We start from the raw sequence: 25,889 nt of genomic DNA, 5'->3' as shown, positions 1-25,889 counted from the left end.
GGAAACTAGTATGTTATGTGTCAATTACATTTCAGTTAATACAAAGAGAATATTCAAGGGCCTCCCACAAGTCAATGAGAAAATCTCAGAAAAAAAAAAAAAAGTAGAATACACAAAATACAGGAGTTTTATAAACGGATGACACAACTTTATAAATGGATGACCAAATGGCCAATATGCCTAAGTAAAGTCTTTAATAGGGAAAACATTTATTGAAACAAGACGGTGTTACAAATATACCAGGTTGGCTAAACCTTAAAAAGTCAATAAATTACAAGTGTTACATGTTAAGCAATAGGAACTCATACACCACCAGTGTGATTAAAACTTAATGTAGCCACTTTGCCAAAGTGTTTGGCAATAGCTATTCAAAGTGAACATATTCATAGCCTTTGCCTAGAAACTGTGCTCCTAGGACTATACACAACAGAAATGCATACATATGTTCAATAAAGTGTATATATAAACCTATTAATAGTAGTATAATTCACAGCTCCAAACTACCAACTCAAACATCCATCAACCGTGAAATGGAAGTACTGTGTATTTTTTTAAGATTTATTTATTTATTTAGAGAGCGAATGAGAGAGCACATGAGCAGGGAGAGGGACAAGGAGAATCTCAAGCAGACTATACATTGAGCCAACAAGGGCTCAGTCTCCCCACCCTGAGATCATGGCCTGAGGCAAAACCAAGAGTTGGTTGTTCAACCAACTAAGCCATCCAAGTGCTGCTAGTATATTTATAAAAATGGAATATTATATACAGCAGTAAGAATGAACGACAACTACATCAACAATGTTAATAGATCTTACAAACATAATGTTGAGCTAAAGAAGCCAACACACCAAAATATATATGAGTCCCTTTCTAAAGGTTCCAAAATAGGCAAAATTGATCTATGATATTAGAAATCAAATTAGAAATTACCTTCAGGGAAGAGGAAGGAGTGACCTGGGATGCCTGGGTGGCTCACTGGTTGAGCACCTGCCTTCAACTCAGGGTGTGATCCAGGGGTCCCAGGATCGAGTCCCACATCAGGCTCCCTGCATGGAGCCTGCTTCTCCCTCGCCTAATTCTCTGCCTCTCTCTCTCTGTGTCTCTCATGAATAAATAAATAAAATCTTAAAAAAAAAAAAAAGAGGAAGGAGTGACCAAGAGGAGATACAAGGGTAGGCTATGGGTGCTAATGTTCTATTATAATCTACATGGTAAAAATATGGGTCTAACCCCTTCGTGAAAACAGAACTGTCCATTTATTATTTGTTTACTTTTCTCTTTGTATATTATACTTCAATAAAAATGTCTATTAAACAATTACTTTGCCAATGTGGAACAGACAGCCTTGGGCTATTCTTTGCCTTCAGAGGCAAGTCTTGAGAAGAGTACATCACAATTATAATAGGCCAGCCTAGATGCAAATCTGAACCTAGCATGGGGAAACTACTCAAACCTCAAATGAGGAACCATCTATTTTTAAAGGGGAGCGAAAATCATATTCTTCAAAAATGTCAGTGTCATGTGAGACAAAGAAAGGCCATGGAAACATTTTACATCAAAGGAAACTAAAAAGACACAACAGCTAAATGGAATACCTGCTTCTAAGAAAAAGGAATAAAATTATAAAAGGTATTTATATTGATAAATCTAGACAACAGACAGTAGTATTTTTACTAAATCTGCACTGTAATATTTAGGCATAAGGAGTCACAATGAATACAACTTATTCTCAAATGGTTCAGAAAAAATATTTCATATATACATATAAAAAATATGTATCTGGGTAAGGGATTTTAGTTGTGTTTTATGTATTTCTCTTACTTAAACTTAGAGAAAATATGCAAGAATAAGAATAGAATTTTTATTTTTTTTAAAAGGGAATAACCAAAAATTTTAAACGAGGGGAGGATTTGCCTTACTATTAAAACACATTGTAAAACTAGAGTAGTTAAAGTCTAGTTATACTTAAATTTATTATTTGTTAGCAAACGATGACAAGACTAAAAACATAATAGGGAGAATAGAAATAAATCCAAACACATGTGAGACTCTAGTACCTGATATAAGGAATATTTCACATCACTGAAAAAAAAAAAGGCTAATTTAATTTAAAAATAAAAAAATAAAAGTGCTAGAGTAGGGCAGCCCTGGTGGCTCAGCAGTTTAGCACCACCTTCAGCCCAGGATGTGATCCTGGAGACCCAGGTTCGAGTCCCACGTCAGGCTCCCCACATGCAGCCCGCTTCTCCCTTTGCCTGTGTCTCTGCCTCTCTCTTTCTCTGTGTCTCTTATGAATAAATAAGTAAAATCTTTAAAAAAAAAAAATTGCTAGAGTAATAAGCTAGCCAGTTTAATAAAGCTACCTCGTGCATTACAAATTCTAGACAAATAAAAGAATTAAATGCAAATGCACCCACTTGGCACATGTATACATGCAAGGAAATATTAATCTTAAAAAATTCTAACAGTGTTATAGAAAAGGACTTTCTAAGCATGGCAATGCAAAACTAAAAATCAGAAAGGAAAATGTAATTGCATAAAAGTGAAAACTTCAAAGGGCAACTGGGTGGCTCAATCAGTTGTATCCAACTTTTGATTTCGGCTCAGGTCCTGATCTCAGGGTTACAGGATAGAGCCCTGTGTCGGGCTCTGAGCTCAGAGGGCAATCTGCTTGAGATTCCCTCTCCCTCCCTCTCTGCCGTTCTCCTAGCTTGCTCATATGCTCTCTCTCTCTCTCAAATAGATAAATAAAATCTTTTTTTTTTTAATGGAAACTTTCATACAGGAAGAATAAAAAGAACATTAACTGGGTTGAGTTATAATTCATCAATTAGGAAAAAATTCAATATCTATTACACAGAAAAAGGGTAAATGTCTCTAAAATACAAAGGACTACAAATCAATAAGGGAAAAAACACCCAAATAGAAAAAAAATCCAGGTACTCTAAAAAAAAGACCAATAAACATAAGAAAATATTTTCAAACTTACTAAATCTAAGTAATGCACATTAAAGGAATTTCATATTTTTTCATCATCATAAGAGATGAACCTGGGGGAGCCTGAAGAAACATTTTACATATTTATTTCTCAAATAATAAAGCCCGTGAATCAGAGAATATATCTTGTTCACTACTGTATCCTGACACCTAGCAAACTGGTGTGCTAATAGATAATAGATATTTATCTGCTGATGACAAAATTATGCTATACACATATTATGACATAGATCTATATTTATTACCATAAAAAGATATTCAAGAAACATCAAAATATGTGAGGTAAAACTGATAAAACTGTAAGAAGAAACAGATGATTCCTCTATTAAGGTTGGAGACCTTAACACCCCTCTAACAGAAAGAAAAAAAGGGTCAGAAGGCAGAAAATCAGTAAAGATGGTACTGAATTAAACAGCACCACCAATCAACTGGACATAATTGACGGACTACTTCACTCAACAAAAACAGATAACATATTATTCTCAAGTTCACATGGAATATTCACAAAGATGGACCAGATTCTGGGCCATAAAACACATCTTAACAAATTTAAAAGAATAGAAATCATACAATATTTGTTCTCACCAAAATGGAGTTAAATAAGAAATCAATAACAGAAAGTTAGCTGGAAATATTCCAAGTACTTGGAAATTAGATAAAACACTTCAAATAACACAGGGCCAAATAAGAAACCTCAAGAGAAATTAAGAAATGTTTTTAACTAAATGAAAAATGAGAACGCAACTTAAAATTTGTGATGCAGAAAATTCTCTTAATATTTACAAGGAAATTAATAGCATTGAGTGCAAACATTAGAAAAGAAGAAAGATCTAAAATCAATAATCTAAAGTTCCAACTTAGGAAACTAGAAAAAGAAGAGCAAATTAAACCTCAAGTAAGCAGGAAAAAAGAAATAATAAAAATTAAGGCATAAAGAAAGAAACCTATAGAGAAAAATGAACAAAATCAAAGCTGGTTCTTTGAAAAGATCAATGAAATTTATAAGCCTCTAGCAAGGCTAAGAAAAAGAGAGAAGATACAAAAGACTAAAATCAGAAATGAAACAGGACATCACCACAGATCCCATGGACAATAAAGGACAATAAAGGAGTATTATGGACAATTCTAAGCTTGCAAATTTGATAACTTAGATGAAATGATGCAATTCCTTTAAAGACACAGTTTGCCAAAACTCACACAAGAAATAAACAATTTAAATAGGCCTATATCTATTGACCAGAAATTGAATCAACAATAAATAAACATCTAAAAAAGAAAGCATCAGGTTCAGATGGTTGCACTGTTGAATTCTACCAAACATTTAAGGAAGAAATTATACCAATTCTCTACACCCCCTTCGAAAAGACAGAAACAGAGAGAATATTTCCTAACTCATTCCATGAGGTCAGCATTACCCTAATACCAAAATCAGACAGACGTTATTATTGGTACTGGCAAAAGAGAAGACAAATAGATCAATGGAACAGAATAAAGAGCCTAGAAATAGACCCATATATAGTCAACTGGTCTTTGACAAAGGAACAAAGGCAATACAACAGAGCAAAGACAGTCTTTTCAATAAGTGTTGCTGGAAAACTGGATGTACACCTGGGGGGGTGGGGAAAGGAGATAGGGGTATCCCTGGGTGGCTCGGCGGTTTACCGTCTGCCTTTAGCCCAGGGCATGATCCTGGAGTCCCAGGATTGAGTCCCACATCAGGCTCCCTGCATGAAGCCTGCTTCTCCCTCTGCCTGTGTCTCTGCATCTCTCTTTCTCTGTCTCTCATGGATAAATAAATAAAATCTTAAAAAAAAAAAAAGGAGATAAACGATCATACACACTTCACAAAAATTAATTCAAAATGGATCATAGACATATTGTAACACAAAACTATAAAAGTCCTAGAAGATAACATGGAAGAAAACCTAAATGACCTGTAGCATGGCAATGACTTTTTATAACTGGTGAGCTAGACTTCATTAAAATTAAAAACTTCTCTGTGAAAGACAATGTCAAGAGAAAGAAAGGACATGCCACAGACTGGGAGAAAATATTTGCAGAAGACACATCTGCTAAAGGACTATCCAAAACATACCCAGAATGTTTAAAACTTAACTATAAGAAAATGAACAACCTAAGTTTAAAATGGGCCAAAAACCTTAACAGACTCACCTCACCAAAGAAGATATAAGGATGGCAAATAAGCACATGAATATGTTACACATATGTTATCAGGGAGAGCTAATTAAAACAATGAGATATCACGACATATCTATTAAAATGGGCAAAACCCAAAACACCAAATGCTGACAAGGACATCAAGCAATAAGAACTCACATTCATTGCTGATAGGAATGTAAAATGTTACAGCTACTTTGGAAGACAGTTCAGCAGCTTCTTACAAACTAAACATACTCTCAGCATATTATTCAGCAATTGTGGTCCTTGGTATTTACCCAAATGAAATAAAAACAATCCACACAGAAACCTGCACACAGATGTTTATAGCGCTTCTATTCATAATTACCAAAACTTGGAAGCAACTAAGATTTCCTTCAGTAGATGACTGGATACATAAACTGTAATACATCCAGACAGTCGACTATTACTCAGATGCTTAAAAGAAATGAGCTATCAAGCCATAAAAGATATTAGGGAAAACTAAATGTGTATTACTAAGTGAAAGAAGCCAATCTTAAAAGGTCACTGTTTATCAAACTGTATGATTCCAATAGTATGATACTCTGGAAAAGGCAAAATTACAGAAACAGTAAAAAGATCAGTGTTTGTGAGGGATGGAGGCAGTGTGGGTAATGAATGAATAGCCAGAGCACAGAGGACTTTTAGGCAATAAAACTATTCTCTAGAGCATTATAGTTGTAGATACATGTCATTATACATTTATCCAAATCTCCAAAATGCACACCATAAGTGAACCCTAATGTAAACTATGAACCTGGAGTGATAATGATGTGTCCGTGTAGGTCTGACAATAACAAATGTGTACCACTCTGGGGCAGAATGTTGATAGTGGGGAAAATTCTGTTTTGTGGGGGAAGAGGTATATAACAACTCTGTCTCTCAATCATGCTATGAACCCAAAACTGCTCTAAAAAAAGTAAAGTTTACTAACTATACAGTTTGAGGAAAAGGAAGAGAGAATAGCATGAATACAATTTACCCATCTGTAGGTATATATACTATATATACACATACAGTTACACTAATATACAAAAACATGGTCTAGAGGTCCATGCTAAAGGTGGAACTAAGAAAAATAAATAAATAAATAAATAAAAGTGGACCTGAGAGATGAAATGTCATCTTTTCTTTATATTTTGTGCTTTATTTAAATTGTTTACATTGAACCTCTTTTAAAATAATATTCAAAAATAAATTGCTCAGGGGGATCCCTGGGTGGCTCAGCGGTTTAGCGCCTGCCTTTGTCCCAGGGCGCAATCCTGGAGTCCGGGGATCCAGTCCCGCGTCGGACTCCCTGCATGGAGCCTGCTTCTCCCTCTGCCTGTGTCTCTGCCTCTTTCTATATATATCATGAATAAATAAATAAAATCATAAATAAATAAATAAATAAATAAATAAATAAATAAATAAATTGGTCTGATAAAAAATTGAATACAGGAAATTACAAATGTGCTTGAAACTGCTTGATGAAGAAAGCTACAGAGAGGACAGTCTATTACAAAATTCCTAAGCAACCTCTGAGAAATAGAAAATGCTGAGACAGTACTTTTTCCTTTTTAAGATATACAGTTTTATTCTTCTGGTTCTTCAAGACATCACATTCAGCTATTTAGTCATATAGAAAACATAACTTCCTCAATGCAATTCCCTAGGGCAGCCCTGGCTGAATAAAACAACTTGGAGGATATCCCTAGTTAATTCGTAATTTTTGTTTCTCCTTAAAATAGTAGTGAGATTTGGAAAGAGGAAAAGGAACAAATTAATAATGGAGTCCATTCAGTCTCTTAATATGTCTTGTTTTATACTTGTATAAGATAAGCCAAGGAAAGGCAAAACAAACAGTACTTTGAGTTTAACTACAAATGAGCAAAAAACACAAATGAAACCACAATGAACTTTAAGAGTAGTCCCATTAAAAATTCTAAACTATCCACACCCACAACTTCCCTTTCCTAAAGCTTTCCTGATTTTTTTTAAAAAATGAATTAAAATTCATTCTCTCTCAGGTATAAAATGATGATTTACCCGTTATCTAGTATATTTCGATCGCTTCTTGGCCTTTTAGTTAACATCAAGTGTATCTAGTATCTTTCAGTCTCTTTTGTTATTCTAAATACTTGGCTCCAGTGAGCAAACTGATATGCCAAAATCTTGTTTAGTTTATGTATGTCAGAGCCTTAGTCTGGAAAACCATCAAAATAGCATTCTTTGAAACTTCCAATCACGTTTAAGAAGGGATTTATGGTAAAAAAGAAAGGGGGGGATATTTTTTTTAAGAAGGGATTTATGGTTTTTTCCTAAACTTTAGAGAAATTAGTAACTTTTTTCAACTAGACAACTAGACTTCATTTTTTTAAAGATTTTATTTATTTATTTATTTATTTATTTATTTATTTATTTATTTATTTATCTATCTATGAGAGACACAGATTGAGAGGCAGAGACATAGGCAGAGGGAGAATCAGGCCCCCCACAAGGAGCCCAATGTGGGACTTGATCCCGAATCCTGGGATCACGCCCTGAGCCAAAGGCAGACACTCAACCACTGAGCCACCCAGGTGTCCCTCAACTAGACTTTCTTTTTTTTTTTTTTAGACTTTCTTTATTAATGCAAACTACAATAAATCTTATCATCCACCAATCCCATATTTCTACTCACTGCTTACATTCTGACAAATCCATTTTAATTAAAAAACAGCAGTAAAGAGAAGAAAGCTCTAATTTACTTTATCTTCGTAAACATAAAGCTACCAGATGGGGTATATTCCTAAACTTTACTGTTAATGATGTGAAAAGCAGAGTGAACATTAAGCAGAGTTCTTTTGGAAAGCAGAACTACAATATTTGATATGAAAATCATCGATTGAGACCCAGATGTCATTTTTAGAGAGTCACTTTTCTAACCATAACTGTGCATTAAGACAGTCGATAAATTATAAACTGATAAATGTAAAGGGTACTCAAATCAATGTCCTTGAAGGGCAGATGAAGGTTATCAGCCTCTCCCATAGAGCAATAGATAGAAGAATATTTTATCCACTGAGAATTTAAAGCCAAGTAAAAGCTCCTGACAGACAGAACTTTAGGGACTGATTCTACAGAATATATCTCAGTCACACAGTACAACCGACAAAAACACTGCAGACTTACAGGATTTGCGTATGCTTAGGCATCTTCTCCAAATGGTATTCTGCAGCAAGATGAAATATAGATATTGATTTAGAATTTTTATGTGCTTTTAGCTATACCATCAAATAAAATGAACTGTGAGGTCCATTCTAAGTTTTCATCTACTGTAACCTTTTCTACCTGCTTGCATTTTTAGTAACAAATATTAATCCCTTGTCTGACCTTGAATGTCTCTCAATATGTTGGTCTGTCATCTCTGCTTTTATTTCTTTCCATCTCAGTTCTTTGTCTGCAGAAGCATCAATTACTATATCCATTTCTTTGCCCTCTTTTCCTATATTTGCCAATTTTCTATCTTCATACACTAAACTTGTAGTCTAAAAATGTTGTTTATAAACCCAGCATGTTTATTTCTTTTAAAAAGCACAAATTCGAAGGGAGAACCCTGGAAATATTTACTTGGATTGTCCTCTTTCAGAGCTAAGGGTTAGGCAAAGTAAATGGCAGTAAGAGATGAAGATAAAAAGATAGAGCAAAGGAACAGCAACATAATAAGGGTAGGACTCACATATTCAGAAACTGGCTTTTAAAAGAGGGATAAAAGAGCTGATAGCAAAAAGATTAATAAGGGACTAATAAGATCGTTTTTGCTCAAGGATATATATTATAAGCATTCTTAGGACTCCTCAGGAACACACCCTCCAGTTAAAAACACTAAATCAATACACAGCTACTTTTATAGTGATAACTCAAATAAAATTTACTACTTATGCATTATTCTCTTGAATCTAAAAGTTAAAAAGAAGAAACTAAGTACTGAGCATTTATTTACTCTCATTTACCCTCACACATGACTTCTATCAAGGTCCTACAATCCACTACCTCCATTTGTACAGCACAGAGTATTACCCGTTCACAGACTATAAAGTCGTCATCGTAACAATCTAAATGGGATATAAGGAGCTTAAATGACTTCAATCATTTACTTTAAATTATAGTAATAAGTATTAATGATATCTGGGCTGTTTTAACCATTCCTTGATCTCCCTGATCTTATCTCTAAGAAGCATATACTTACTGTAGTTTGATAAATAAATTTTTAATTATGTCAAGTAACCTCTGGTGGGTCCCAGATAACTATGAATGGTTGGAGCTTCCATACTTTATTTTTTTTTAATTTTTTTATTTATTTACGATTGTCACAGAGAGAGAGAGAGAGAGAGAGAGAGAGGCAGAAACACAGGCAGGGGGAGAAGCAGGCTCCATGCACCGGGAGCCCGACGTGGGACTCGATCCCCAGTCTCCAGGATCGCGCCCTGAGCCAAAGGCAGGCGCTAAACCGCTGCGCCACCCAGGGATCCCAGCTTCCATACTTTAAAATGCAACTTTGCAAGTGGTTAAATATGCAGTCTGCTTATAAGAAGCAACAATTGAAAGATGTCAGAATCTCAGGATTAAAAGGGAATTTATAAACTAGGTAACCAGTAAGTAGTAATATTAATAACATGTCTTAATCATTTTCCCAAATAACACATTCCAATCTATCTGTAATCTCTCCTAACCTGTGAACAGTGAAAGCAAGCAGTGAAAGAAAATGTGTAAATTTAAAAGATTGAAAAAAATATCACTCCCATCCCCAGGAATCTATTCTGCTGTCTTGTTCAAACTCACTCACTAATCATTAATTGGGTTCAACCACCCATATAATAGCGAGATCTCCTTTACAACATGCTAGCCAAGTACATTCACCCAGTCTCTGAGTGAACACCTCCAAACAGTAAGTTCAGTACTTAACAAGCTCCATAGGGAGCTAAAAATACCGCTGTAAGTTTAAAAAGCTGACACTGGGATCCCTGGGTGGCGCAGCGGTTTAGCGCCTGCCTTTGGCCCAGGGCGCGATCCTGGAGACCCGGGATCGAATCCCACGTCAGGCTCCCGGTGCATGGAGCCTGCTTCTCCCTCTGCCTATGTCTCTGCCTCTCTCTCTCTCTGTGTGACTATCATAAATAAATAAATAAATAAATAAATAAATAAATAAATAAATAAATAAATAATTAAAAATTTTTAAATTAAAAAAATAAATAAATAAATAAAAGGCTGACACTATTTTAAACTATTTTTCTTTACTAACATAACTGTTCTAGAGTATCCATATAGCTACATTATTCCAGCTAACTTTAAACTACTTCATTTGCTTTAAAGACATACAAAACCGGGATGCCTGGATGGTTCAGCGGTTGAGCATTTCCTTTGGTTCAGGGCGTGATCCCAGGGTCCAGGATGGAGTCTCACATCAGGCTCCTTGCAGGGAGCCTGCTTCTCCCTCTTCCTGTGTCTCTGCCTCCCTCTGTGTCTCTCATGAATAAATAAATAAAAGCTTTAAAAAAAAAAAAAGACATACGGAATCAAAGGTCTGTGTCATTTCCAACTGTTGCTGGTTGCGTCTTCTGAAACTAATCTATCAGATAACCCATCAGATATTTAAAGACCTCCAATACCTTTACCCCCTCCCGCTGCATCATCTCTTTCCACATTAAATATTCTCAATTCGGGCAGCCCGGGTGGCTCAGGTGGCTCAAGTGGCTCAGCAGTTTAGCGCCGCCTTAAGCCCAGAGGGTGATCCTGGAGTCCCCGGATTGAGTCCCACATCGGGCTCCCTGCATGGAGCCTGCTTCTCCCTCTGCCTGCGTCTCTGCCTCTCTCTCTCTCTCTCGTAAACAAAATCTTTTTAAAAATATATAAATACATATTCTCAATTCCTTCAATTAGAAGACTGCTATATGAGTGGTAATGAAGGCCTTAATTAGGGTATCAATAAAGGGATGAGAAATAAGATATAAGCAGCAAGCTGACATGGTAGAACTAGTAACATCATGCAAATATATGAATGTTTATGTACTCACAGACAGGAAAGACTAAAGTGACGGGAGAGTTCAAGTCTGATATTTAGGATAATTATGCCATTAACTGAATCAAGTAATCCAAGAGGAGAAGGGGAAGATGGGAAATTCAGTTTGAGACACACTGATTTTGAGGTTTAACAAGTAAATATGGACAAGATCTTTTCCAAGTCCCATTCCATTAGTTACCTCTGCTACAAAAAGATGCATCTAGGCAGCCTGAGTGGCTCAGCAGTTCAGCGCCGCCTTCAGCCCGGGGCTTGATCCTAGAGACCCAGGATCGAGTCCCACGTCAGGCTCCCTCCCTGCATGGGGCCTGCTTCTCCCCCTGCCTGTGTCTCTGCCTCTCTCTCTCTGTCTCTAATAAATAAATAAAATCTTTAAAAAAAAAAAAAAGCATCTATATTATTGAGACTGGTAATTATACCTCATTCAAATACAAAATATCACATTTATTCATTCATGAAATATTTGAGTGGTTACTTTTGTAAGGTACTAGGAGATACAATGAGCCATGAAACCCAGTTCCTGTCCCCATTAAACTTACATTCTAAAATGCAAGATGTTTATAACTAACCAGAACTTAAGATGTAATGTGGTTATGTCTCACAGTAGAAATATAAAATGTTACAATTATTAAGAGAAATATTTTTCCCCTTTCCAATGAGAACATTCACATAGAAAAATATCACACAGTGGGATTCTTCAAATACAAAGACCAAGGACACACAAATAATATAAATCTTACTATTCTGGGTGTAAATAAGGATAACACTAGCCATATTTCTTAGGAATGAGTTAAAGTACCCTCAACAATTATGTCTATTGTTAAAGATTAATGCTTGAATTGTATCATTAGTCAAAAGAAGAGCATTGTTTAAAATGTTCACAAACACAATTGTTTTGGCTTACAAATGGAATTGTTTGATGTCATTTTTCTCATCATTTCTAATTTTAAACAGTGTATCAATTTGAAAACAGAGCTACAGATTTAAAGCTTTACAAAGATTTTTTTAAATGCATATTTTCTACCTGATATAACTGTTCTAGAGTTCTCTATAACTATATATATAATGACAGTTTTAAATTATTATGGCTACTTTAGTCATTTTACCAGAAAAGTTATTTTACAGAAAGAGTCTATTAAAAGTAGATTAGTAGAAAATTTTATTTTAAACTGATAATCAGGGCAGCCCGGGTGGCTCAGTGGTTTAGCACCACCTTCATCCTCCATGATGTTGGAGACCCAGGATCGAGTCCCCCGTCGGGCTCCCTGCATGGAGCCTGCTTCTCCCTCTGCCGGTGTCTCTGCCTCTCTCTCTCTCTCTCTCGATTAAATATTTTAAAAAACAAATAAATTAAAAAAATAAACTGATAATCACAGGGAAAATATAATACAAATAACTCTGAACACATGATTTCATTATAGATCTTTAGCAGGATATAGCCTAAGGACATAAAATGGCAAAGAAATCTTTAATTGGTCAGTAAATCTGTTGTTTGAGAGAGTATCAATATAGTAATACCAAAACTATCATAAGTGTTTTACAGGAGACATTAGATGAGTAAATATATTGATACAGGTTTGAATCAGAATTCTCCCTACAGGAAAAGGAGATAGAAAATATGAACTGATAGAAAGTGAAGATGAGGGATCCCTGGGTGGCACAGTGGTTTGGCGCCTGCCTTTGGCCCAGGGCGCGATCCTGGAGACCCGGGATCGAATCCCACATCGGGCTCCCGGTGCATGGAGCCTGCTTCTCCCTCTGCCTGTGTCTCTGCCTCTCTCTCTCTCTGTGACTATCATAAATAAATAAAATTAAAAAAAAAATTAAAAAAAAAAAGAAAGTGAAGATGAACTCTGTGGTTTTGAATTTGAGTTCATATCCTTTGAGTGTGTGTGTGTGCATCTGTGTGCCCATTTAAAGACCTAAAAGCAATGATATTTCAGCAGCAATGAGTATATTCAGTGCCAAGCCATGGTTTCTGAGTAGCATTTCCCACCAAGTTGAAAGAGTATTCCACGGTACAATAGCTCATTCCAGGCTTCAAGCAGTGAATATACATACAAGGTGAGCCTGGAATGTCTTATTGTACAAAAAAATAAGAATATGCCAACCAATGTGGACATATGCAAAAGCCACAGAAACTGGCTTGAATTTGACTAATCCAATTTGAGGTAATTTAATCACCAAAAACAGTAATAGTGGGCACCTGGCTGGCTCAGTTGGTGGAACACGGGACTCTTAATCTTAGGGTCATGAGTTTAAGCCCCACACTGGGTGTGGAGGCTACTTCCGAAGAGAAAGAAGGAAGAAAAAGAAGAAGGAAGAGAAGGAGAAGGAGAAGGAGAAGGAGAAGGAGAAGGAGAAGGGGAAGGGGAAGGGGAAGGGGAAGGGGAAGGGGAAGGGGAAGGGGAAGGGGAAGGGGAAGGGGAAGGAGGAGGAGGAGGAGGAGGAGGAGGAGGAGGAGGAGGAGGAGAAGAAGAAGAAGAAGAAGAAGAAGAAGAAGAAGAAGAAGAAGAAGAAGAAGAAGAAGAAGAAGAAGAAGAAGAAGAAGAAGAAGAAGAAGAAGAAGAAGAAGAAGGGTAACAAACTTATAACAGATAAATTAAAAAAAAAAAGAATCCTTGTGTATATAGTGATACTAAAATAAAAGGACAGAGGAAAAATAGCTCTTCTTTAGAAAAGACAGCCAGCAAACATATATAGGACTGAGAGAACTGGAAAACCACTATCTGGCAACCACCAGTGCAATGACTGACTCAGGCGAGCATGATCCATGACTGCTAAAACCAAGGATAAAAAAGAGAATTGTTGGAAAACAGAATATCCAGTAATCTCAAAGTATTACCTACACAGATTACTATTAAGTTCACATGGGAAAAGATAACATTAGGATGTAGAAATCTGGGGCAGTTGGGTGGCTCAGCGGTCAAGTGTCTGCCTTCAGCTCGGGTCCTGATCCCAGGATCCAGGATTGAGTCCTGCATCAGGCTCCTTGTGGGAAGCCTGCTTCTCTCTCTGCCTATGTCTCTGCCCCTCTCTCATGAATAAATAAATAAAATCTTAAAAAAAAAAAAAAAGCAGATCTCTGGTTAATCTAAGAGATTGATCTTTGATCTTAACATTACCAATAATGGGGTAAACTGCCATTATAGTCTTCCTGAAGTAGTGAAATGGAAAGTTAACAATATCTTCTATGGAACATCTTGAAAAAACTATTTAACCTGAAATTGTAGGGATACAATCAAGACAAATTCATTTTGTGAGGCATTCTACAAAACAAAATGGCCTGGACTCTTCAAAAATGTCAGTCTTGAAAGACCAAAAAACAAAAAACAAAAAAACAAAAAAAAACAAAAAAAAAAAAAAAAGAAGGAAGAAAAAGGTGAGAATTGCTGCCGTCCCCTTGAGGGGCTGCCCCCCTATCAGGCTGGCCTTGGGGCACACAGATCCCTGTTGAACTGAGGGAAAACTGCTTCCCCACAGCCCCAAGCAGCACCATCAAGACCCAAAGGAAGTGAGGGCAGGGCCTGGTTCTGGGCTTTACTGCCTTGCATTACCCTGGGCAAACATTCCGATACTATGCCTGGCACACACACATAGTAGGTACACACAGAAAGGACAATAGGAATGCCTGGGTGGCTTAGCAGTTGAGCATCCACCTTTAGCTCAGGGTGTGATCCCGGGTTCCTGGGATCAAGTCCCACATCAGGCTCCCTACAGGGAGGCTGCTTCTCACTCTGCCTCTGTCTCTGCCTCTCTCTCTGTGTCTCTCATGAATAAATAAATAAAATCTTTAAAAAAAAAAAAAAAAAAAAACACAGGAAAAAGAAATTTCCTAAGAAAATTCATAATCTCTGATTGGAAGTACTTTTTTTAAGATTTGTTTATTTGAGAGAAAGTGCAAGTGGGGGACTGGGGGTAGGAGCAGAGGGAAGGGGACAAGCAGACCCTGCACTGAGCACAGACCCCGATGCAGGGCTTGATCCCAGGACTGTGAGATCATGACCTGAGCAGGAATCAAGAGTCAAGGCGCCTGGGTGGCTCCATGGTTCAGCATCTGCCTTTGGCTCAGGTCATGATCCCTGGGTCCTGGGATTAAGTCCCACATCAGGCTCCTCTCAGGGAACCTGCTTCTCCCTCTGCCTAACCTCTTTGCCTCTCTGTGTGTCTCTCAAGAACAAATACGTAAAATCTTGGGCAGCCCCGGTGGCTCAGCGGTTTAGCGCCACCTTCAGCCCAGGGCCTAATCCTGGAGACCCGGGATCGAGTCCCACGTCAGGCTCCCTGCATGGAGCTTGCTTCTACCTCTGCCTATGTCTCTGCCTCTCTCTCTCTCTCTTTCTCTCTCTCTTTCTCATGAATAAATAAATAAAATCTTAAAAAAAAAATCAAGAGTCAGATGCTTCACTGACTGAACCAATCAGATGCCCCAATTAGATTTTTTGGGGTATTTTTTTAAAGCTATAAGGGACATTACCGATAAACATTTGAGTAAATTCAAAATGTTTGTTATGGCCTATACTATTAGTATTATCAATCAGGGTTAAGTTATTTGGGTTTGCACATAGCACTATAGCTATATAGGATAATGTCTTACATAAAAGTTCATAGGAGATATATGATGAAGAACTTTGGAGTGAAGTGTCATGATGACTCCACCTTAGTTTCCAATGGTTCAGCAAGAAAAAGAAAGCACACCATATGTATTTAGAGAGAGAAAAAGCAAATGAGGTATAATGTTAACAAGTGAATCTAAGTAAAAGATATACAGGCATTTGTTGTACTATTCTTTCAGCTTCTTTATAGGTTTCAAACTTTTAAAATAAAAGTTGGAAGAAAAAAGTAGGGTGGAAATTAAATTGACTTTCAAGCAGCTGAGCAGACTTTAAATCTAACTACTTCTTTATCCTATCCATAAGCACTAAAAGCAAACATGAAGTTCAAAAAGTTTTGGCTAAAAATAATTACAAACCAAGCCACAATTAGTTTCCTATTATAGCTGTAGACTAAACATAATCTCTGATGAAAATGCATTAAAAAAGGACATGTGTTAACTCATCTAAGACAATTATGAATCAGCAAAACTATCTTACATAATACTGAATCCAAATCCAAATATGACTAACCAAATTTTTCTCCAATTGAGATCTTTTAGATATAATGATATATAGTTTAGTTTAGTTATAATTAAAAATGTTGTCACATGGGACACCTGGGTGGCTCAGTGGTTGAGTGTCGCCTTTGGCTCAGGGTGTGGTCCCGGGGTCCCAGCATCGAGTCCCACATCGGGCTTCCTGCATGGAGCCTGATTCTCCCTCTGCCTATGTCTCTGCCTCTCTTTCTGTGTCTCTCACAAATAAATAAATAAAATCTTTAATAATAAAAAAATAAAATGTTATCACAGGTATAATTTCAGATCACATATCTGTAACAATAATAAGCACAAATTCTGTACAGGAATTTTGTTAACCTATGCACATACATCATCTCATTTAATCCTTAAAGCAACTCTATAATGCAGATGCTATTATTATCCTCATCTTACAGATTATGGGGAAAAATGGCTTGGAAAGACTAAATAACTTCTACAAGGTCATACTGCTAGTTAATAACAAAACACACCTTGAGTCTAGGCAATCTGACTCCAGAGCCCATGCTCTCTGTTCTACACATTCTACTTCTTCACTATGAAACGTAAAATTTTAAAAATAAACTGATTGTATTGATTCATATCTATTAAAAGGAGACAGTTCAAGGAAAAGACAAAAGCATGTCTTCCTCCCTAATACACATTTAAATTTACATACACACTAATTGAATGAAGTTAGAATTTAGCCAGATGCCCAATTTATTTCCAAATCTCACATGAAAATAAAGATCATATATAATTGTATTACTCAGTTACCTATTCATATATATGGTCGAATGTTACATAGAAATTCAAAACATATACCAACATATTTCCAAATGCTTTATCCCTGCTCTCTCAAGGAAAAAAAAAAAAAAAAAAACCTGAAAAAATTGATTTCAGGTACACCATTTCTCAAATATACTTAATTCAAACAATGACATAAAAGAAAAAAATAAGAAATTAACCTTGAAAACTGATGCCACCATAAAAAAAAAAAATTTTAACAAACAAATCATGTCCCCGCAAACCTGATCACCTTACAATGTTCTCTCAGTAACTGTACCATTATCCATCCAGTTACATAACCCAAAAAGCAGTGGTGCCATCACCTTTCTCTCCCTCATTCCTCACATTCAGCCCATCATCTAGTCCCCTCTCCTATATAGCGCTCCATCCATCCACTTCTATCTTCACCACCATCTTACCCAAGATATTATCATCTATCATCTGGCCTCTCCCCATCCACACTGCTATCCCTCTTGTAAACAGTTTTTCCTCTGCATAACATCAAGTCCTTTCTTAAAGCACTTACGATAACTGGAACTTTAAATTTCTTTGAACATTTGACTTATGTCTGCCTTCCCAGTTATGCAATACTTTCTATGAGGGTAGAAAATGTATTTACTCACCATCTATTTCATCATTGTGACCTAGGAGAATGCCCAGTTAATAAATAAATGCTAAATGACTGAATGCCCGTCAAAGATTGCAAATTTACTTATAAACAGAAAGAAATTGTTTATAAAGTCCACCAACCATCATAAGGAGTACTTTATTTCATCATTTCTACATCACATATTTACATTTTGACTCTGAAAATAAATGCATCTTATAGTTGATGATCTTTGTTTAGTTGACAGTATTTTTTTTTCATAGTGGTTCATAAAACAAAGGTTTTATCTTGGAATTTTTTTTTTAATCTCATGATTTGAAAAAATGAGTAAATCTACAACACGCCTGGTCCACTGAGTTCAAACTTGATAACGTAGCCTCCCTTCTCCTTTGGCCATCACACTACTCCCAATATTCAATAATTAACAGAGCCTCCTGGTTCTTTAACCAACAGCTATCAAATCCATTCCTTTCTTCCAGTCCCACTATAATAACATTAGATCTATCTAATTCCTCCTTGCTTTATATCTGAACTTTTGTCATAGCTTCATTCATTTAAACATTTGTTTCAAATTCAACCAACACTGTGCACTTGTGTGTGCAAGGAACTGAAGATACAAAGCAGTCCAGTTATCTGTCCCTCCCTCTCTTCTTTCTCCCCTACGATTCAGAATTTTCTTCTTTCTATTCCTCAAGCTAGAATCACTTTCTTCCCAGTTTCTACCTACCGAAACTATTGTCACTACTTTAGTTCTAGATTCAATCTCATCTTCTTCATTAAATCTTTCCTAGTTAATCTCTCTTTTCAACTTTAACATTCTAAAACACATAAAATCTAAAATAGCTAATTGGCTGTACTTGCTGCTTCTTGAAGGCAAAGTTTACATCCCATACATTCTGCTATAGTGTAAGCTCCCCAAGAGAAGGGACTTTTATCTCCTTTGTCACTGTTTTATCTCCAGCAACAGATAACAGATATCATGTACCAAATAACAATTGCTTCTAAAAATACTAATTGGATTAATGTTTCTTATATAATCCAGAGTAGAGAACACATCTTTGCAGCTGTGGTACAGTAGGATGAGTCAAAATAAACTGGACTAACTAAGTGACTTGAACTGTTTGAGCTTCAGTTTCTTGACCTGTTAAATGTAAACAATGTTCACAAGCTCACTGAGTTGTTGTATTGATTAAATGCAATAATGCTTTAACAGGGGCAGTCCCGATGGTCCAGTGGTTTGGTGCCACCTTCAGTCTGGGGTATGATCCTGGAGACCTGGGACTTACTTATTTAAATAAATAAAATCTTTAAAAAAAAAAATGATTTAACAGCACCTCGTACAGAGTTGAGGACAAGAGGATGCTCTCAGTAAATGTTTTGATAATTTTCTGACAGTTAAATTGCAAGACATATTTGATAAATGCCTACAAAATCTCAGGAAAAATATTAAAAGTTTGAGTAATGTCTAGCATCTTATCATTTATCCAGTCAAAATTCCATGAGTATAGAAAAAAAGACCATCTCTTCAACAAATGGTGTTGGGAAAACTGGCCACATGCAGAAGACTTGAGACTTCTTCAAGATAAAAAGTTTATGCACAGCAAAGGAAACAACAAAACCAAAAGACAACCAACAGAATGGGAGAAGATATCTGCAAATGACATATCAGATAAAGAGCTAATACCCAAAACCTATAAAGAACTTATCAAACTCAACAACCAAAGAACAAATAATCCAATCAAGAAATGGGCAGAAGACATGAACAGATATTTCTCCAAAGAAGACCTACACATGGACAATAGGCACATGAAAAAATGCTCCATGTCACTTTTCATCAGGAAAATACACATCAAACCCAATGAGATACCACCTCATATCAGTCAGAATGGCTAAAATTAACAAGTCAGGAAATGACAAACATTGGCGAGGATGTAGAGAAAGGGAAATCCTCTTACACTGTTGATGGGAATGCAAGCTGTTGATGGTTTTACTCTGGAAAACAGTATGGAGGTTCCTCAAAAAGATGAAAATAGAGCTACCCAATGACCCAGCAATTGCACTACTGGGTATTTACCCCAAAGATATAAATGTAGTGATCTGAAGGAGCACCTGCACCCTAATGGTTATAGCACCAATGTCCACAATAGCCAAACTATGGAAAGAGCCCAAATGTCCATCAACAAGTGAATACATAAAAATATATATATATACACACACACACACTATTCGGCCATCAAAAAGAATGAAATCTTGCCATTTGCAATGACATGAGTAGAACTAAAGGATATTATACTAAGCAAAATAAGTCAATTAGAGAAAGACTATTATATGATCTCACTTGTGTGGAATTTAAGAAACAAAACAGAGGATCAGAGGGGAAGAGAGGAGAAAATAAAACAAGATGAAATCAGAGAGGGAGACAAACTATACGAAACTCTTTAATCATAGGAAACAAACAGGAGGGGGGAGGGGTAAGGGAATGGGGTAACCAGGTAATGGACATTAAGAAGGGCACCTGATGTAATGAGCACTGGGTGTTATATAAGACCAAGGAATCACTGAATTCTACCCCTGAAACCAATAATACATTATATGTTAATTCACTGAATTTAAATTTTAAAAAATTAATTTAAAAAAAGGATTCTATGAGTGAATTACATCTGAAATATATATATTCAGCTCCAAATCATAGTCACGGCTGAAACCATTTCTGATTAATTAGGAATAATTCCAATTTGACAGGGTATAGGTAAGTAATTTTTATATTTACTGACATGTATAGACTACATTTGACTGCTTAAAGAGGAATGCCGGGCAGCCCCAGTGGCGCAGCAGTTTAGCACCACCTGAAGCCCGGGGTTTTATCCTGGAGACCCGGGATTGAGTCCCACATCGGGTTCCCTGCATGGAGCCTGCTTCTCCCTCTGCCTGTGTCTCTGCCTCTCTCTCTATCTCTATGAATAAATAAAATCTTAAAAAAAAAAAAAAAAGAGGAATGTAAGTGTTACTATTAGGGTTTCCACAGTGCAATAAACAGAATAGAAGAAAAGCTACAGACTCATTTGAGTTACACAGTCCCCATAAAGCCAGGAAGTACAAAAATGTCTGTCTGTGAAACATAAATGAACAGCACCTAATGCTGTTTTACCAGATCTATCAAAATATATATAACAGTATCAAAAACGATTACAACAAAAAAATTTTTCAACATACTTGCCTTCCTTTCACAGAAAAAGAGCATTAGTTAAACGGTTTTTAAACTTTTTTTACTACATTATACAATTCCTTATTTTGGGTATTTTTTACCTTTTTTTTTTATTTTTTTTATTTTTTACCTTTAAACAGTTACCAAAATTTATGGAGAATGAGCTGATAATTCAATACAGCATCAGATTATTGTATCAATTAGAAACTCTTCCTTGTTCAGGAAAGATTTATTAATGTGTAAATTGGAACATACATAGACTTTACCTTTCAAGGCTTTTCCAATCCCTCTGGGTACTTTCAATGACTCATAATCTCATAACAAATCACAAGCCAGCTAGAAGGAAAGGGCATTCCCTTGTGTCCATCTGCTATTAACGGACACTAAATCACTGCAAATTCCACAGGGGGGACACGTTCCGACTAAGAATGGGGAGGGGAAATCCCCCCCTAAGTAATTCCAACACAAAGAGCCCTCAGGACAAAGTATTCTCCCCTAACTATAGGGTAACAGCAAACCTCTGTGGGGAAAATAACACAAAAGGAAAACGTAAGCCAAAGAAATCTTAAGACATACAAACTCTCTAAGCAGAGGCATGCTGAGTTGACCAGTGACTCTCAGATTCACCCGTCATCAGAAGAATGTATTCGAACCTCCAACCATGTGGATGTGGGTGTGGATGTGGATGGAAGCGCTGGGGACGAGTGGGAACCAAGTCAAGTGAGTGGACCTTAACGACTGGATGGAAAGGCGTGAAGATACTCGGGCCAGTGTGTCAAGGTCTGCAGCGGTAACGAAGGCCAAAAAGGAGGAAAAAAGGGTTGTTAGGAATGAGAAGGCAGATCTTGAGAATCTAATGCTTGTTTTTCACTTCTTTTCTTTTTTTAATGGGGAAAAGGTTATAAACCGACGCGACAGCTTAGGGGCCAAGAGGTCGTCTCTGGATTACAAGCAAAGCCACAAGGGGGACAGCTGCCCACAGGAAGGTTTATGGTTAGGTCTGGAGCCCAGGAAGGGCGAGGGGTCAGAAAACAAATTACACTAGAAAGTAGCTGAGGGAGGCGCCAAAAGCCTGAGCCTCAACGGCTGGCCACAGGACCTCCACAGAGGGCAGGGTTCCCCTCACCCCCCCCCCCCAAAAAAAACCGATCTTTTGGCGACCAGAGACACTAAGTCCCAACCTTCTCCTGACTCCGCTCCACTCAAATCACCCCTCACCGAAACAGAATTGGAGACGTGTAAAAAACAAAAAAATGTGCAGGAGACACCAACCCGGGAAAGGCTCCAGCTCTAGCAGCAGCCGCCCCAAAAGCAGCCGGTCCACACGCAGACGCTCCGACCTCGGCGCCGCAGCCACAGGCTCCTGAGCTCCCCCGGCCGCCGTAGTTAGAGGAATGGCCTCCCCTTCCAACCCAGTAAGTCAGACACTTCCGGGGCACTAAATCCTTCCGATTGGCCGTAGCGACATTAGCGCCAACAGAGCCACGCTCCACTTCAGCCTTCCCCGCTCCCCCCCCTCCCCCGTTCGCCACCTGAAGCCCTAGGTTACCAATATGGCAGGCATAGAGCCAAGGGAACGTATCTTGTCAGTAATTAGTGTCTCTGGTAGATAATCCACACTACGCCGGCTTTGAGGTCCCGCTGGACAATTGGACTTCAACTCCCAGCGTGCCACGCAACGCAACGCCCTCTCCGGTAGCGCCTGAACTACAAGACCCAGGATCCACTGCGCCCCTCAGTCTTCGCTCTCCTCCTGACACCCGCAAGACCCGAGATGTGATTTCGGAGGAGTCGCTAAATTCCTTGGGCTAATGCAGACCGATAAAAATACAGATATTCCTTGCTATCCTGTTGTGAAGGTTCTCTAAGCCAAGCTATAGTTGAAACTGTAGGTAAATACTTATATAAGATATTAAGGAATGCGGGATGTCTGTCTGGGTGGCTCAGTGATTGAGCATCTGCCTTTGGCTCAGGGTGTGATCCTAGGACCGGAGATCGAGTCCCACTTGGGGCTCCCCGCGGGGAGCCTGCTTCTCCCTCTGCCTGTGTCACTGCCTCTCTCTGTGTCTCTCAAGAATAATTGAAAAAAATCTTAAAAAAAAAAAAAAAAGATGTTAAGGAATGTGTGCACTTTCCACATTACGATTATTTTCAAGGGCTGAAACACAGGATGGTGTAAAGGCTTTTTATGAAATGGAAATTTTTACCCACACTCATACGGGTTTTGATACTAAATTACTGAAAAGTGTAATTCTAGGTCGTTTTGCAGTACTGAAAGATTGTATTGGAAAAGGGACTACAGACATGCTCCTGAATTGCATAAGAAATTATAGTAAGAGCTAGAAGTAAAAAATTAACAATCTGTACTGCAGGACTGTGCACCCACATGGGAAAAGAAACCTTTCAGAATGCTGAGTTTAAAGTTCAAAATGGAAAAAAAATTGTTAAGATTTTATTTATTCATAAGAGAGAGAGAGGCAGAGACACAGGCAGAGGGAGAAGCAGGCTCCTTGCAGGGAGCCCAACATGGGACTCGATTCCTGAACTCCAGGATCACACCCTGGGCGGAAAGCAGAGCTTAACCACTGAGCCATCCAGGCGTCCCCAACATGAAATTTTTTTTATGTTTTTCACCTTTTTAACGTGTTAACGGTTTGGATTATTTTCATGGTTATTCTTACAAAAACAGATAACTGGAGCTACTTATTTTCTATTATGTGGTAGGGCAACCAAGTAACGAATCACACAAAAGATATAGCAAGATCATAAATGTAACATTTATGATAGGGAACAAACAAAATAACTGTTTCTTCGCTTCTTGTTTCGATTTCTTAGGACAGATATAGCATGTATCAAACCAGCGGTCTAGATGCCTTTTTGTTACTTTCATAAGGATTTAGGTTACCGAGAATAGATAGATTTTATTTTTGATATTGTGCACTAATAGCATATAAGAAACAATACTTGAATTCTTAAACTATATGGTAATTATACAAAATAAAATTAATGCATACCATAAACATTGGTTATCTGTGGATTTGCAGCTAAACAGATTCTAATTGGTTAGAAAAATGGAGTAGAATACTTGCCATTTTTACAACCTCATGTAGAAGTCACAGAGGGAAACTATTCTGTAACACCACCATGGCATCCACTACCATACAAACTGCTTTCCAACTACAGTGTGCTAAATTATGCAGCACTAGCAAGTAAATATTTAAAATCTATGATCACAGAAAACAATCTGCTGCTTTCCATACTCATGGACCAAAACAATATGAATGCAGGGAAAGAAATCTTTCCATTGGAATGATTAGAGGTAATGATAAACTATAATTAGGTTATCTGTTATTCATAACTGTTTGCAGTAAATAAATACATAATTGCATCCACTTATTAAAGATGTTATTAAGGAAGCTTTTAAAATATGCTAAATAATTGACACACATATTCTAAAGTAGTTTCAATGATCAATTGTGTAAACAAACGTGGAAGAGAGTTTAAAGAGTTCATAATTCATGTAACAGACTTTAGGTTTTGAAAGGAGATTCTTGGCAGCTGCAGTATTTAGCAATATTCTCTCCTCATTTTTTTTTTAAAGATTTTATTTATTTATTCATGAGAGAAACAGAGAGAGAGGCAGAGGGAGAAGCAGGCTCCATGCAGGGAGCCTAATGTGGGACTGGATCCCTGGACTCCAGGATCACGCCCTGGGCCAACGGCAGATGCTTAACCGCTGAGCCATCCAGACGTCCCATCTCCTCATTTTTCAATGTGTCTTTGACTTTCCAGTTTAGCCAATTGCCAAGCACATGAAGTTAAAACTGGACAAGATATTCATTTCAGTTCAACAAATACAGATTAAGGCTGCTAGGGACAAAGCACTTTGTTTAGCCACTACAGTCTATTTCTGAAGCACACATAGTTTTGATAGTTGGGAAAGATTGAAAAGGGAAATGAAAACGTAAGAGGGCTTAATCAGAATGGAAAATGGAAAGTAAAATATATGTAACATCATCTACTAATAATCACTTATTCATTTAGGGCTTTTCTTTAAGATTTTATTTATTTATTTATTTGAAAGAGAGAGAACGAGAACAAGAGCAGAGGGGAGGGGCAAAGAGAGGGACAGACTTCCTGCTGAGCAGAGAGCTCAAAGAATGACCCAGGGATCATGACCTGAGCCCAAAGCAGACGCCCAACTAACTGAACCACCCAGGTGACCCATATTTGGTTAACTGGAACTCTCTAAAAGCTAACATACTTTCTAAGAGGCAGGAGCCACATCTTAAATATTTTCTGTCCCTCTCAATTGTAAGACAGTACTTTGTTCAGAGTAACTTGCTCACCATCAGTGTTTGTGGGAGTTCAGAGTGATGTCCAAAAAAGGCCTGAAACTCCTTTCTTATTCATACCTGTAGTTTTAATATAAGCCATTTTTAACATTCAAGCTTCATTTTCTTCATTAGTAATTCAGATTCTATAATAAAATCGATATTAAAACCAGAATATTTCATTAATCAGAATGCTACACTCTAAAATCATGAAAGAGCATTTATTGCTGTGTATGTAACAACATTTATCTTAAGTATCAAGACCTTTCTAAAATATCATCATATCCCAGGCACATACTGAAGCCATACCAGCCAATCTATTAGATTGTGATACAGCTCCAGATTTTTGTTAGTAAACTTTTTTTTTTAATTTTTTTTTTATTATTCATGATAGTCACACAGAGAGAGAGAGAGAGAGGCAGAGACATAGGCAGAGGGAGAAGCAGGCTCCATGCACCGGGAGCCTGACGTGGGATTCGATCCCGGGTTTCCAGGATAGCGCCCTGGGCCAGAGGCAGGCGCTAAACCGCTGCGCCACCCAGGGATCCCTGTTAGTAAACTTTTAATCCTTAACTTTTACCAAGCATACT

General features: G+C 37.4%; 1 protein-coding gene and 1 long non-coding RNA gene across 11 annotated transcripts in view; one reads left to right on the top strand and one right to left on the bottom strand.

Moving 5' to 3' along the window:
- ATG4C (autophagy related 4C cysteine peptidase) overlaps positions 1-22,428 on the bottom strand; it is an 84,679-nt gene extending 62,251 nt beyond the window's left edge. For 2 of the 10 annotated variants that reach the window (XM_072820547.1, XM_072820549.1), the window contains exons 1-2: positions 22,238-22,428; positions 21,542-21,747 (exon numbers count right to left, since the gene is read on the bottom strand). The gene's annotated coding sequence lies outside the window, so the exon portion shown is untranslated. Of the gene's footprint in view, positions 1-930; positions 1,087-21,231; positions 21,363-21,541; positions 21,748-22,237 lie in introns of those variants that run through there. The other 8 variants (XM_072820541.1, XM_072820539.1, XM_072820548.1 and 5 more) reach the window with 7 other exon arrangements.
- Positions 21,384-23,420, top strand: LOC140630422 (uncharacterized). Its single transcript, XR_012028191.1, has 3 exons — positions 21,384-21,745; positions 21,864-22,380; positions 22,575-23,420. It is a non-coding gene; the product is annotated as an uncharacterized lncRNA (long non-coding RNA).
- The last annotated feature ends 2,469 nt before the right edge of the window (positions 23,421-25,889 follow it).

This window comes from Canis lupus, chromosome 3, assembly GCF_048164855.1.
Source record: "Canis lupus baileyi chromosome 3, mCanLup2.hap1, whole genome shotgun sequence".
Classification (NCBI taxonomy): Eukaryota; Metazoa; Chordata; class Mammalia; order Carnivora; family Canidae; genus Canis; species Canis lupus.
This window is presented reverse-complemented; position numbering and strand designations above follow the sequence as displayed.